The sequence below is a fragment of the Zosterops lateralis genome (assembly GCF_965231275.1).
Source record: "Zosterops lateralis genome assembly, contig: HAP1_HAP1_SCAFFOLD_229, whole genome shotgun sequence".
Taxonomy (NCBI): domain Eukaryota; kingdom Metazoa; phylum Chordata; class Aves; order Passeriformes; family Zosteropidae; genus Zosterops; species Zosterops lateralis.
Genome location: NW_028154465.1, coordinates 37,528 through 53,333, shown reverse-complemented (window position 1 = coordinate 53,333; position 15,806 = coordinate 37,528). Strand labels below are relative to the sequence as shown.

Genomic DNA, 15,806 nt, shown 5'->3' with positions numbered 1-15,806 from the left:
GGCTGAGCGCTGCCCGAGGGGTGGGGGGGCAGCAAGCGGGGACACCCTGCTCCAGGGGGGATTTCCCGCAAACGGGGGACCCCCATGAAAGGAAGAAGAGGAAAGTGTCTTTACAAACAGTTCCTGCGAATCTGCTTGGACATAGGGCCAGGCACTTGGACATAAGGAAGGGACAGAAGAAGCCATCAGTTCCACAAAATGTTATTAACTGACCACACAGACTGCTGCTCAACCAAGGTCCTGCTAAATTCATGAACATCGAGAAGAACAAGGACTGAACAGAGCTGTCAATATCGTTACCTACACAGAAGTGGGGTGCATATTAAGGGGGGTATGTAGTAGGTGGACTGGGAAGTCTGTTCCTCTCAAGTACTTCACCCTATGGGGAAAGGGAGAGGGAGATGCAGCCAGGAAAATTAAGATGAAAAGGAGGCTGTGTCCTCCAAAAATGTCCCACGGTCTCTCCCTTTTCTTATGAATGCAATTACTTTTACAAGACTCCTCTGTCTTCTTTGTGGACACAAACCTCTGGTGATGTCAATTTTTCCACACACCTCGGGGCCCCTCTGGAATTCCTTCCCCATCCGGGGCAGCGGGCAGTGAGTGGAGCTGAAGGGACCTCACCCAGTTTGGGGGATCGGCTCCCTTGGGTGGCGGCGGCACCGGGGATTGACTGGGGACCCGAGAGTGTCCAGGAGACACACGAGTGACACGTCAGGGGCTCTGTGAGGAGTCGGCAGGGAGAGAGCACTGACAATCTCATCAGTGAGGACACGGGGATCTTCAGGGAGTAAACGTGGCAGGGCACCCATGGAGGGTGGAAAAAGGAAAGCCAGGAAGGGGTCCCAGCAAAAGGGATTATGATCCCAAAATATCTCTGAAGGGTCTCTTGGGAGAATGTTGAGGCAGTTTGCACAAAGTTTTAGCTTTCATGTTTTTCAGATTCTGTGCTGCCTAGGGGTGTAGTTCTGAGCCTCATATTAAGTGCTAGTAAGCTCTCTTTACAGAGTAGGGAGACAAAACAAATCCTTTTTCTGCTGAAGACAAAAACAACAAGCACAACTTTCAAGCCCCAAAGCATAAACAACGGTGGACTAAAAAGAGAAACAAGAAGGATGACACCTCACAACCTGAGCCTGGGGCTGGACAACTGGGCTCCAACATGCAAATGGACCAAAACAGCAAAGTTTAGCGTGACCAGCCGTCCATGATGAGACCATTTGAAGTCCACCTTGAGTGTAGCCCTGGTCAGGCTCCTGCCCTGCCCAAGGTCTGCCCTAAAGAGCTTTCAATAAATATCTGCTTTATTCTCTAGCTCTGTCCAGTCTCTGTTTCAGGCCAGCCTTCCCAAGGCATCATTCTCCCAGAGGTAATTAAGGACATGGACACCCAGAGGGGCAAGAAGGGAAGTCCAGAAGGGATTTAGACAGCAGGGGATGGATGGTGTTGGTGTGCTGGGAAGGGTGAGGGGGAAGGGGAGGGTGCAGGATTACAGTTAAGGCAAGAGGCAGCAGGAGGAATCTCTGTGGTAAGAGAGAAGATGATGGAAAAGAGCAGGAAGAGAAAAATACTGAGGACTGGGACGTTTTCAAGCAGGGTGTAATGCTGAAACTCTGGGAGCTGATGCAGATGGTTTGTAGGCCCGGTTGGCAGGAGAGGCAAACAAGGAGGTCAGGATCCCAGGGGGTTTCTCTGTGCTGGGGAGCGGCAGGAGCGGGCGCAGAGGGGCAGCACCGGGAGCACGGGCTGGGGGCCTGTGGGGAGCTGCGGGGCCGGGCCGGGGCTGTGGGGCAGCCGGGGCTCAGCGCCGGGCGCTGCCTGACCCCACCACCCCCCGGGCAGGGCCGGCACTGGCCCCCGGCCCCCAGGAGGCTGCGGGACGCCCCGGCCGCTGCCCGGCCCCGTGGAGCTGCCGGCCCTGCCCGCCGGGGGAGCCGCCTTTGGACACTGCGGCACCACAGGCACCGGCTCTGGGATACGGGCTCTGCAGGGCACGGCCAGCACAAGCACCAGCGCCAAGGAAGGAAGGAAGGAAGGAAGAGCTGGGAAATGTGCATTATCCCTGCAAGGATCCAGATCATCTTTGAAGGATCTTGTTTGGGCCCTGCAGAAAGGAATGATTGTGCAGAAAGCTCAGCAGCTGTCAGAGGATGAGCACCCACAGGCACTCAGGGGGGCTGCATGAGGGGCACAAGAAGCCCCTGCAGCACTTGGGCACAAAGGCACAGCAGGTGAAGGCAAGAAGGGAGCAGGAAAAGGCCAAGCTGAAGGCAAAGGCCATGGCAGAGTTTCCACAGCCCCTGAGGGATGAAGCCCAGGGCCCAAGGGGGCCCCAGCACCGACGGGACGGGCTCGGCCACAAGCACCTGGCACAGGCATTGCCCTCCTCGGCAGGGGAGAGGGATTTGCCACTTTGTGGAGCCACTGGAAAGATTTATTTGCAAGAAAGAACAGTGGGGGGAGAAAAATTACAATTAAACCTTTTTACCTAAAGTTCAAAGAAGGGCTTAAATCGTGTCCAAAATTTATAAATATGCAATAACCTATGATATTGAAAGGAAAGATCCTTTGTTAGCCTGTGTGCCTTGGCGTGCGATGCCAGGTACCCAAACGTCTGTAATCTCTTTTGCTTCATATGCCTCTTATTGTCTTATTTTTTATTATTGCACTTTTAAAATTCTAACAAAAGTGAGCCGTGTTTTTCACAATTTGGGGGCTCAGTTCAGGATATTTACCTCGTCTCTGACGCCCCAGGGGATCCAGAGCAGGAGGGGCCCAGCTGAGTTTAGCAGCCTTGCTCTGCTTCCTCTGGTGTAGATTGGAGATCACAGGTTAAATACCCCCAGGGCAAGGGGGAGACAATAAAGCAAAAGGAAAAAAAGGGAAGAAGAAGCTCTGGAAGAAGCCGTGGTATTTTTGCTCCATAAAAATCTTGTGCACAAAGACCTAAGAAAGAACAAAGGACTGTGAGTATTTCTTAGGGGAGCAGGTTACGGGGTGTGAGATGTGAGTTTGAGACGTGGACTGGGGTTCCCAGCTCTACAAAGCCAGTCTGGAGCTCACTGAGCTGCGTGTCTGTCCTTTGGCCAGAGAGGAGCCAGGACGGAGGCGAAGCCAGAGATGAAAGGACTGAGAGAGACCCCGGGGTGGGGACGGGGCCCCAAAGAAAGGGGCTGGGCCCCTCTGAAGGAAGGGAGCTGGGGGTTTGCCAGTACAACCCACTGAGAAACAGGATAAAAAGGAGGGGGAGGGGCTAATTTTTCTTTTAGCCAGATCGAGGGTTTAAAAATAACCTCAAAAAACCCAAGAAATTGGAGCTTAGAAGCTGCTGAATTGGGGTTTGGGGAAAGAACCAAAATAAAACAACAAATTTGGGCTTAAAACCTGCTGAATTGAGGGTCTGCGGAAAAAAAAAAAAAAAAAAAAAATACACAAAAAAAACCCCCCAAAAAACCAGGAAATTCGGGCTTAGAAGCTGCAGAATTGAGGGTTGGGAAAAAAAAAAAAAAAAAAAAAAAAAAAAAAAAAAAAAAAAACAGGAACTTTGGGCCTAGAACCTGCCGAATTGAGGGTTTGAGAAAAAACGTATTAAAAAAACCCAAGAAATTTGGGCTTAGAAGCCGCCCCGCCGTCCCCGGCCCCACCGCCCGCCCCAGCCCCGGTGCCGGCGGCCGCCCCGCCGTTTGTATCGGCCGCACCGGTGGCCGCTCCGCCCGGGGCTCCCCCTGCGCCGGCCCCAGCCCCGACCGCGCAGTCTGCGATCGCTGCCCCGGACATGCCGGGGGATCTGCCCGGCCCAATCCCGGCCGCACGGCCCGCGGCAGCTCCGCCACAAACCCCGCCCGGCCCGTCCCGTCCCGTCCCGGCCGCTCGGGCCGCCCATCCCCTGACCGCTTGTCCCGGGGCTGCTCCGGCCGGCCCCGGCCCGGCCGCTCCGCCCGTGCCGGGAGCATGCGCAGAGACTCCGTGCTCAGGCTCGGCCGCCGCTCGTCCTCTCGGTGGTTCCGGCAGCAGCTCCCGCCTACGCCCCCCCACGCCTGGAGGACTCAGCCCCGGGCCAATCCCCGCCCCCGCCCCGCCCTCTCCGGCAATCCCAGCACCCCCCGCGCTGGGCACCGTTGCCTTGGGAACCGCCGCTCCCGCTGGGCGGGGCCGGTTTCCTTTGAAAGGCCAAATCCCGAGCCCGCGGAGCCACAGCTCGGCCACGGGAAGGGCCTGCGGGACGGGCAGCGCGGGCTTTGGGCAAACTTTCCCCGCTCCTCCCGGAATACAAGTTATACAATATGCGGGTGATCCCTCATTATCAGGGGAAGCTGAAGGTGAAGTTGGGGAGGCTGCCATAAAACTTCTGAATTTTCTGGGGGAAAAGGACTCAGAGTATCAAAGGGGAAACTGCAATTTGTAGAATCTGAAGTGAAATATCTCGGGCACTTAATAAGCAAAGACAGCCAAAAGCTAAACCCCGAGAGAATTGCAGGAATTTTATCTTTTCCCCCTCCCTCTTCAAAGAAGGAAATAAGAAATCAGAAATCTACTGTATCTCTTTCTAAGCCAGTGAGAAAGGAACCATATATACTGATTCAAGGTGTGCTTTTGGGGTAGCACACACCTTTGGAAAAATCTGGGAAGAAAGAGAATTACTTAATTCAAAGGGAAAGGGATTATTGATACATGAAGGACTCACTTTAGAGGTTTCAGAGGCATTAAAACTGCCTGAGGAGATTGCTGTAGTGCAAATTAATGGACATCAAAAGGGAATGACCTCGGAAATAAGGGGAAATAATTTGGCAGATCAAGGAGCTAAAGATGCAGCAGAAAATGGGATCCAAAGGGTTGTGTTAATTTTGACCTCAGATAAGGAAGAATTAGAAACTCCAAAGTTCAGTGAAACAGAAGAAAAGGAATTAAGTAAAATAGGAGGAAAGCCAGATGAATCAGGGAGATGGAAACTTCCTGATGGGAGACAGTTACTTAACAAGCGGCTCAATAGGAAAATATTAGAAAACGTTCATCAAAAAAACTCATTGGGGTACCCAAGCTTTGTGTGATCATTTTCTAAGGAATTATGGGTGTATTGGGATTTTTGGATTGGCAAAACAAGTAACTGAAAGATGTATAATCTGCCAAAAGGTAAATAAAAAGGTAATGAGGAAAACAACATCAGGAGGTGGGGAGTTAGCTCTCCTACCATTTCAAAGTGTCCAAATAGATTTTACTGAACTTCCCCAAGTACAGAGATGGAAGTTTTTATTAGTGATAACAGACCACCTGACTCATTGGGTGGAGGCTGTTCCCACTGTCAGAGCCACAGCCAATGTGGGATGTAAAACCCTTTTGGAACAAATTATTCCCAGGGATGGAATGGTTAATAGGATAGACTCGGACAGGGGAACACATTTCATGTCAAAAATCTTACAGCAAATAACTCAAGGCTTGGGGATAAAATGGGAATTACACACCCCATGGCACCCACAGAGTTCAGGCTGGGTAGAGGCAATGAACCAAACTTTAAAGAGAACTTTAATAATTGAAACCCAAATGTCGTGGGTAAAATGCCAACCTTTGGCTTTATTGAGGGTTCAGACCCAACCCAGGTCAGACCTGGGAGTGTCACCTTATGAGATGATGTTTGGGTTGCCCTTTCTAACCACCCAACATGAAACAGCCACCTCTGACCTCGGGGAAATGGGTGTTAAGAAATATGTCAACACAACTGCAAAAACCCCTAAAAATTTACAGTTAAAAGGGATAATCCCACAAACCACACCTTTAGACTTTAAAATTCCCAACATCCATCCAGGGGAGTGCGTACTGGTGAAAACATGGAAAGAACAATCTTTAACTCCAGGATGGGAAGGTCCTTTCCAGGCATTGCTGAGCCTGAGGCTGTGACCCGGAGCAGGGAACGAGGGGGGATCCAGCCAGCAGCACCAAAGGACCCCTGGAGGAACCGAAGGAATGGACTGTAACATCCAAACCAGGGGACACCAAACTGACTCTTCAGTGGGGACTGGGGGGTGATGAACTGGGAGGACCCGAATGATCCAAGGGAGGTACAAAGAATCAAACCTAACTGGGAAATAAGGCCAAGCTTCTATCAGTGGTTTCAAGTGCAGCCTGGACAAGTTCTGAGACACCTCTAATACCCTCCTTGGAGAGGAATACTTCCACTTCAAACAAAAAGAGGAGCAAGACTGTTTCAGTCAGAGCATTCTCATATTTTGGCCTTAGTCTGTGACTTACACAAAGAAAAAGAGGAGTTAAAACCTCCATCAGAGTCATACCATACACCCTGTCTGATTCATTACAATAACAGATATGCTAGCTGGGTTAAATGTAAATGTTTAAAGTATTAAAAAATTGCTATTGTAATTCACTAAAGTGACACTCGCATTGTATGAAGTGTCAAGTGCCAAATCTATTCCCTACCCTGGTAAGAAATAAGAACGGTTGAAATGGTAATTTTGCTCTGTGGATGGGAATTACTGGTGCCTGTTAAGTGGGAAATACCTGAGGAACAGTGGGAAACTGCAGTTAAAAAGTGTCACAAAGGATTTGCCTGGAAATTAACAAAGAGGAATTGACAATTGTCAGTTGAAATAGAGGACAAGACCGGTGGCCACTGTACTGGCCACCAAGAAGATCATCTACTCCTGCTGTGGGTACAACCCCACAGGCCTGGGAGGAGGGGGGATAAGCCATACAGGACCTCTGTTATTCCTTTTCCTGTCACTCATTTTCTGTCTTTTCCCTTACAGGACACCAGCAAAGTCATGTCACAGGTGTTACCGAAAGCTGCACATGGAAAGACACAGAGGTTTCTTTTTTATCCCTCACACTCATGTCAACAGCCACTGTTATAACCCATCCAAGTTGGTAATTGTGTGCACAATGGGGAAAAATATTGGACTGCAGAAAACTTGGGAACAAGCGGTAACAGGTTGGGAACTGAATGTCCAAAAGGGGAGAGATTTTGTTTCATATATACAATTGGGAATAAAATCCAGGATTTGGTAAAAGAACAACTGGCAAGCAGAAAGACAAAGCCAGCACAGCAATCTAACTCTGCAAATTTCACTACAAGGTTTGTATACAAAACTGGACCAGCAACTAGAAAAAGAAAAAGAGACTTCAAGACTGAGGAAAAATCTGTTTGTGGAATTGGGGGAAAGGATAAGTGAGGAACTCAACATAACCAACTGCTGGGTCTGTGGAGGGGCTTTGGTGTCAGAGGAATGGCCATGGAAAGGCAGTAGCTCAGGGCCGGCTGAACTCCTTAAGTGGAACCAGACAAATCTAAAAGGGGAAAACCAGCCAGAAGGGTGGATTTTAAGCTCAACAGCAATAGGGGAAGAATGTCTGGAGCACTGGGAAAAATTTCATTAAAGAAGTAGGAAATAATCCCTGTAAGAGTTATAAACTTAGCAATAGAACTTTCACATGGTGAATCCCAGAGGAACCAACTTGGTATTGGACTCAAAAGAAAATGAAAGAGGGGAATTGTAGATATAATAACAAAATTGGAATTTTTTGATGTAATGATAAAGGAAAAAAATCCTTATTTTGGCATCTCAGAAATATCCAAATTTTGGGAGAATATAAATTGACAGGGAAATGATTATTGGAAAGCACCAGATGGCTTATTTTGGATATGTGGAAAGAGAGCACACCCAAGGCTCCCCTCTAGGTGGAAAGGGAGCTGCACTTTGGGAATTATACAACCAGGATTCTTTTTTTTACCAGGACCAAAGGGAGATCAATTAGGGATACCAGTTTATGAGGACTTAAAAAGAAATAAAAGGGATGTAATTGGAGGATTCCAGAAATGGGGGATGATGAATGGCCCCCTGAACGCATATTGGAAACATATGGGCCAGCCACCTGGGCACAGGATGGGAGCTGGGGACATCAGACCCCAATTTATGTGCTGAACCGCATCATAAGACTCCAGGCTGTTGTAGAAATAATAACAAACAAAACTGTTCTGGCGTTGGAATTAATGTCAAGTCAACAACAGCAAACCAGGGCTGCAGTATATCAAAGTAAGTTAGCTTTAGATTATTTACTAGATGAAGAAAGGGGTGTTTGTGGAAAATTTAATACATCAGATTGTTTGAAAATAGATGACAATGGGGTGCCATCCTGGATATGGTCAATGATATCAGAAAAATAGCTCATGTACTGGTTCAAAAGTGGGAATCAATGCTAAAAACCAGCTGGTGGGATAACTATTGGGAATAAAATGGCAGAGAAAGCTAAGATTTTTGGTTTTATGTGCTACTGCTGTTCTGATATTTCTCCCTTGTTTGATCCCATTTTATTTGGCTGATCACAAATGTAGTTCAAGGCCTGCAAGTAGTAACAATGCCCACAGACCCAAAATTGACTACATCTGGAACAGCACAAAAGATCATGGTACTAAAGAAACAAAACAATATAGAAGACTCCTTTAAAAAAGCAAAATTGATCTGTGAAAAAAATGAGCAAATAATGAAGACCAGAAAACAAGGAATATTGTTCATGCCAAATGAGTTATAAAAAAAAAGAGGGAGGATTGTTATAAATACATATTATATGATTGGCTTTTTCACAAATATTGAAATAAATACTATATGTGTTATGTTAGAAAGTTATATTGTATTAATGTAGTGTGTTATAAATGTATATTATAAAGTTGGCTTCTTGCAAATATTAAGGTGAATGCTATATGTATAACAACTTTGCTGTAAGGATATAGTTTTTATTTCTGCTGTTAGCAAAACTTAAATATGGTAGTGGGATGGCTGATATGGAATTGTGCCTGTAACTGGACGGCCTGTTTGGTTGGGATAACATCCAGCAAACATGTGATGGGGCCCCTGCTGCTGACGTGCCAACTATCAACACCTGTGGGAGGTGGGGACTAAGGCCCAAGCTGGAGGTCATAATGAAGACACAGCCCAGAAACACACATGCTCTAAAGAGGTGAACCCAAGCAGGGGCCATGCTAAACAGTTCCTGGAATATGGAAACTAGTTTGTGGAATTCAACAGACAGATGCAATAGAAAGGGTATTTAAAGAAGCCTCTGAAATAGCAAGGTGTTGACTGAGCTGAATGCCAAGTCACTCAGCTGGCCCTACTTTGTTTTTTCTGTCTCCTAATTGTCTTATTTTTTATTAGACCTACTTTCTTAAAATTTACCAAGAAAGTGAACCTCGTTTTTCACACAGGGACACTCCAGATCTGTGTCCCCAGTGGTCTCTGGTGTCCCTTGGGGACAGAAAAGGGTCTTGGGGGCATCTGGATCCGTGTCCCCAATGGTCCCCAATGTCCCCTGGGGACTCAGGAGGGATATAGGGACAGCTGGATCCATGTTCCCAAGGAAGGGAGAAGGGACATGGGGACACAAGAGGGACATGGGAGCACCCAGATCTGTGTCCCCAGTGTCCCTTGGGGACAGAAAAGGGTCTTGGGGACACCTGGATCTGTGTCCCCACGGGGTCCCAGTGTCCCTGAGGAACATGGGAGGGACATGGGGACACAGGAGGGCCTTGGGGACATCTTGGATCTGTGTCCCCAAAGGTTCCTGAGGGACATGGGGACACAAGAGGGTCTTGGGGACATCTCAGCTCCATGTCCCCAAGGGTCCCTCTGTGCAGCCCGGGGGGGTGACAGGGAGGGGACAAGGACCCACCTGGGGTGTCACTGGTGGCCGAGGGTCCGGTGTCACTGGCGGGGCTGGACTGTGCTACCTGAGGGACAGCTGTGACAAGAGGGACATGGGGAGGGGACATCAGGGCCACCGGATGGCCCAGTGAAGCCATGGACTGTAACCAATGATATTCACTCAAAGGTGTGTGCTGGAGGCATGGACAAGATGGAGGCACCAATCAAATAACATGTGGTGGTGTGAACATTCATTTTAGAATGTACAAATATAATTTAATGTAAACAGTAAACAGCTTCTGCCAAATCATATTGGTTGGTTGTCCAGAGGTCCTGAGCTCCCGCATGTTGGTGACCCATGACGTGGGTCAAAGTCGGTGTTTCTGTGAGTCTTGTGTATGCGTTCCTAAAATCGTGCATTTTTATTCTGTTTTTAGCCAATTAGGTACTGTCCTGGGTTGCAGTGTAGGATGTAAACAAAGTATTTATTCTATCACGATCTCCATGAACTGTTAAACCAAGTGGGGCAGTGTTTTCCCAGGCCCCTCCTTTGGGCTCTTCTGCTCATGGCCCATCAATGCCTTGCCCAGGACTCACAGGGAACTCCCTCCAGGAGCTCTCTCTGTTTAATGGGCCATCAAGGACCCACTGCACGACTCCTCATCCCATTGGGAGATGCTCCGCCCAGGGGGAGGAGCCAAGCATTCCCACCTGGAGAGAATCTGGGGTTTGGGACAGTACAAGCAGCCCTGACCCACTGGATTCCTAGAAGACCAGAGCTTCCAGACCTTTCTACAGGATCACTGCTTCAGGAAGAGCACTTCACCTGGACTGCTCCCACCACCCTGCTCAGGGTGTGTTCTGACTCTGTCCGTGGTCTTTTGTATTATTGCATTTATTTTATTTTTTTTTTATTTTACCTTTTTTACCTTTCTTGTTATTAAATTGTATTTCTGACTTGGACCCTCTCACTCATTTTGCTTTCAAACCACGACAAACACACTACAAAAAGAGACTCTATTAATACAGCACGAATTTCCAACATAACCCATAGAGTTATTCACTTTAATATTTGCCCTAAGCCAATCCTATAATATGTATTGATCACAACCCGAAGGAAAGGGAGAGGAGAGAGGGCGAGAGGAGCGCGGGGGTCCCGCAGGGCGCGGCCCTGGAGGGTCCCAGATGGATCCCTGAGGGATCCCGAGGGGTTCCAGGAGGGGATCCCGGGCAGTTCCCTGGAATTCCCCTTTTCCCTCCCCCCGCGCTCCCTCGGGCACTTTGGCGTCTCCCAAACTGCGCCGGAGCCGCGATCGGGGGCGGCTGTGATGGCTCCAGCGCTGGGGCTGGGGGGCTCCTGGGGCTCCTGGGGGAGCCGGGGGGCGACGGGAGTGGGACTGCCCGAGACCGGGACCCCCTGAACCGCCTTATCCGGGCACGGGAACCCCCTGAGCCCCAGTTTGGGTCCTGGGGTCCCCCTCCATCCCCTTCCCCAGCACCGGGACCCCCCTGCACCCCCTTGTTGGGCACCGAGATCCCCCTGAACCCCCATTTCTGGGCACCAGGACCCCCTTGAACCCCCAATTCCGGGAGGGAAACTCCCCCTGAACCCCCATTCCCGGGCACGGGGACTCCCCTGTCCTCCCTTCTCCAGCACCGGGACCCCCCTGCACCCCGTTATCCGGGACCGGGACCCCCCCGCACCCCCGTCAGTGCCCTGGGACCCCCCTGCAGCCCCTCCGCGGCCATCCCGCATTTCCCAGAGCCCAGACCCGCCTTTTCCTCGGCTTTTGGACCCCCAGATCCCCCAAATTTCTCCGTCCCCCCAGTTCTCCATTCCCGCCGCTTCCTGGAAGGGGGTTCCAGGGGGTCCCAGGGGGTCCCAGCGGAGATCCAGTGGGATCCAGATGAATTCCCTGGAATTCCCCTTTCCTCCCGTCTCACTTTCCCCAAACTGCGTCCCCGGGATCCGCTCGCCTCTCCCAGCCCCAGACCCCCCTTTCCCTGACCCAGGGACCCCCTGGACCCCCATTCCTGCCTTTCCCAGCTCCCAGACCCCACTGCCCTCAAAACCGGGGACCCCCAGACCCCCCAATCTCTGCATCCACCCCCTGCGCGTCCTGTGGGGGGTCCTGGGAGGTCCCGGGGGGATTCAGGGGAATTCCCAGGGTTTCCTCTGTCCCCTCCCCGCGCTCCCCCCGGTCACTTTCGCGTCTCCCAAGCTGCGGCACCGGGACCCGCCCGGGGATCAGTGACTGCCCCCGGCCCCGGGACCCCCCTGACCCGCCATTCCCGGGCACGGGGACCCCACCGCACTTCCATTTCTGGGCGAACCCCCTTCCTGGGCACAGAGACCCCCTGAACGTTCATTTCGGGGCGCCGGGACCCCCCTGAACCTCCATTTTCAGGTGCCGGGACCCCTGGAACCCCAGAATCCGGGAAGGGACGCCCCTGAGCCCCATTTCCCGGGCACCGGGACCCGCTGCATCCCGTTATCCGGCACCGGGATCCCCTTCAGCCCTTCCCGGGCCTCCCGCCCTTCCCAGACCCCAGACCCGCCTTCTTCTTTCACCTTTGCACCCCAAGATCTCTCAAATTTCCGTGTCCCCCCCAGTTCTCCACTCCCGGCGCTTTTAAGGGGGTCCCAGGGGGTCCCAGGTGTTTCTCAGAGGGCTCCAGGGGGGTCCAGCGGGGATCCAGAGGGATCCAGACGAATTCTCTGGGATTCCCCGTCCCCTCCCTCGGTCTCTTCCGCTTCCGCGTCCCAACCCGCGAGATCGGGATCTGCCCGGCGACCGGTGACGTCACTCAAACCCCGGGTCGCAATTGGCGAATGTGAAATAGCGGCGCCAATGGCGGGGCGGGAGGCGGCTCTGGGGGCGGGGCCGCAGCGGAGCAGCGCGATGGCTCCAGCGCTGGGTCTGGGGGCGCTCTTGGGGCTCCTGGGGCTCCTGGGGGACCCTGGGGGCGCCACGAGAGGTGAGTGGGAACCCCAAAACCGGGACCGCCCTTAACTGCAACTCCCGGGCACCGAGACCACCGTGAACATCCATTCCCGGGCACAGGAACACCCCTTGACCCCCAGTTTGGGTCCTGTGACCCCCCTCCATCCCCTTCCCCAGCACCGGGACCCCCCTGTACCCCCTTATCCAGAGGCACCGATATCCCCCCGGACCCCCATTCCTGGGAACCAGCACCCCTGAAACGCCGTTTTCTGGCACCGGAACCCCCTTGAACCCCGAATTTCGGGAAGGAAACTCCCCTCGAAGCCCCATTTTTGGGCACTGGGACACTCTTAAATCTCCATTTCCGGCCACCGGGACCCCCCCGGACCCCCGTCAGTGCCCTGGGACCCCCCTGCACCCCCTTTTCGGACATCCCGCTTTTCCCAGACCCCAGACCCGCCCTTTTCCTTCACCTTTGCACCCCCCAGATCCCCCAACTTTCCGTGTCCCCCCGTTTTCCGCTCCCGCCGCTTCCCAAACGGGGTCCCGGAGGGTCCCGGCCGTCCCAGGGGTCTCGGGGGGGTCTCAGGGGGATCCAATGGGATCCAGATGAATTCCCTGGAATTCCCCCTTTGCCCCGTCCCCTCCCCCAGCGCGTTCCCTCGGTCTCTTTCTCTTTCCCGTTGCCCAGGCTGCGCCTCCGGGATCCGCCCGCCTCTCCCAGCCCCAGACCCCCCTTTCCCTGACCCAGGGACCCCCTGGACCCCCATTCCTGCCTTTCCCAGCTCCCAGACCCCACTTCCCTCAACACCGGGGACGCCCGGACCCCCCTTTCCTGGGCACAGGGACCCCCTGGATCCCCCATCCCGCCTCTCCCAGTCCCTTCCTTGAACCTTGCACCCTTCCCGGCTCTCCCGGTTCCCCTTCCTGACCCTTGGACGCCCCCAGACCCCCAATCTCTGCATCCCCCCAGTTCTGCACCCTGTGCATGGGGGTCCCAGGGGGCCTGGGAGGGTCCCCGGGGCTCATGGAGGGTCCCTGGGGGGATTCTGGGCACTGGGACCCCCCTGAATTTCCATCTCTGAGCACAGGGAACCCCCTGCACCTCCTTAACCTGTACCAATCTCCCCCTGCATCCCCTCTCCCAGTTTCCCCTTTCATTGATCCCTGACCCCTCAATGACCCCCCAAATCTCTGTGTCCCCCCAGTTCTCCACTCCCTGCGTTACCTGAATGTGTCGGTGTCAGAGCCCAGCCCGGGGATCCCCCAGTACATGGAAATGGGGTTTGTGGATGGGATCCCCATCACACGCTACGACAGCGAGCGGGGCCGGGTGGAGCCACTGACACAGTGGATGAAGGATGGAGCTGAGCCGGGATATTGGGATAGGAACACCCAGATCAATGTGGGGAACCAGCACGTGTGTGCTGTGGACCTGAAGACAGCGTGGGACCGGTACAACCAGAGCAGGGGTGAGTGGGGTGATCTGTGGGGCTGGGATGGGATCTGTAGGTCTTGGATGTGGATTCACAGGGCTCTAAGGGGCTGAGATGGGGATCCATTAGGATGATATGGGATTTCCTGTGATCCATGGGCTTTGGACATGGATCCATGGGGCTGAGATGGGATCTGTGGGGCCGGGTTGGGATCCCTGGGGTTCCATCCCATGTGATTGGGGTGTGCATCCATGGGGTCCAAGGGGCTGGGATGAGGCTCTGTGGGTCTCCATCAGACTCTGGGTCTCCATAGGGCTGGAATCGGGCTCAGTGGGGCTGGGACACAATTCCAGGGGTCTCTGTGGGTACAATCCCCCCAGGTTTCCACACCATACAGCGGCTTAAGGGCTGTGACCTCCTGTCTGACGGAAGCGTCCGTGGATCCTACCGGATTGCCTATGACGGGCGGGATTTCATCTCCCTTGATCTGGGATCCGGGAGATTTGTGGCGGCCGACGGCGCTGCTGAAATCACCAGGAGGCGCTGGGAACAGGACGGGACCATGGCTGAGAGGCAGATGAATTACCTGAAGCACGAGTGCCCTGAATGGCTCCGGAAATACGTCAGATACGGGCAGAAGGAGCTGGAGCGCAAAGGTGGGTGGGAATTTGGGATTTGGGAATGGAGGATTGGAGAACACAGTAATTTCTGTTGGAATTCCATGGGTAGATGTCACTCCCATCCCGTTCCCATGGAATTCCATGGGTAGATGTCATCATCATCCCATTCCAGTGGGAATTCCATGGGCAGATCTCACCCCCATCCCATTCCCATGGAATTCCATGGATGCATCTCACTGTTATCCCATTCCAGAGCCCCCTGATATCCATGTGTCTGGAAAAGAGGAACACGGGACACTGATCTTGTCCTGCCACGCCTACGGATTCTACCCCAGGACCATCGCAGTCACTGGCTGAAGGGGGATGAAATGTGGGATCAGGAGACGGAGTGGGGCGGGATCGTTCCCAACAGCGACGGCACCTTCCACACCTGGGCCAGGATCGAGGCGCTGCCGGAGGAGCGGGAGCAGTACCGGTGCCGGGTGGAGCATCCCGGAATGCTGGAGCCCGGGATCTTCGCTTGGGGTGAGGCTGGCAATGTGGGAATTGGGAATTCCCAGATGGGGGTTCCCCTTCCCCTCCTCACCATCCCGCATTTCCCAGAGCCGACATGTGGTGGGAATCTCACCGTGGTGGTCGCTGTGTCCGTCATCGCTGCCATCCTCATCTTCACTGGCCTCATTGGATTCATTGTCTGGAAGCTCCAACCCGGTAACACACGGGATGGGGGTCGGGAAGGGGCACGGATCCACCCGGCACCGTTCAGGAATCCTGTGCCACTGACGCTGATCCCACTGTTTTTCCCCAGGGAGGAGGGACAGGGATGGATACAACATGGCAGCCAGTGAGTCCCAGTGGTGGATCCAGCTCTGGATCCCCTCTGTGCAGATCCCAGGATGGATCCTGGGGTTAATCCTGGTGTGTGATCTGTGCTGGAATCTCATGGATCTTCTCTTTCTGCAGGAAAAGATGTGGGAGCCAACGGCTTGACTGCAGGTGTGGAGCAGGATCAGGGTGGGATTCCAGAGGGAGACTGCGGCAGGATGGACAGACTGGGATCAGGGAGGGATTGTGGATCAGAGCAGGGGTCCAGAGCAGGATCAGATGGAATTGGAGAGTGGGATTGGGGCTGGATTCTGGAGTGGGATCTGGTGGGAT

At 53.1% G+C, this 15,806-nt stretch overlaps 1 long non-coding RNA gene and 1 pseudogene across 2 annotated transcripts; one reads left to right on the top strand and one right to left on the bottom strand.

Moving 5' to 3' along the window:
- Window positions 1-636: 636 nt before the first annotated feature.
- Window positions 637-4,284, bottom strand: LOC310923720. The gene is made up of 3 exons (XR_014592686.1): window positions 3,892-4,284; window positions 2,736-2,946; window positions 637-723 (listed from the first exon to the last, which is right to left on the bottom strand). It is a non-coding gene; the product is annotated as an uncharacterized lncRNA (long non-coding RNA).
- An 8,248-nt stretch (window positions 4,285-12,532) lies between these two features.
- On the top strand, window positions 12,533-15,561 carry LOC310923722 (class I histocompatibility antigen, F10 alpha chain-like; annotated as a pseudogene). Its single transcript, XR_014592777.1, has 5 exons — window positions 12,533-12,626; window positions 13,801-14,064; window positions 14,409-14,684; window positions 14,902-15,173; window positions 15,252-15,561. The product of XR_014592777.1 is annotated as a class I histocompatibility antigen, F10 alpha chain-like (transcript).
- The last annotated feature ends 245 nt before the right edge of the window (window positions 15,562-15,806 follow it).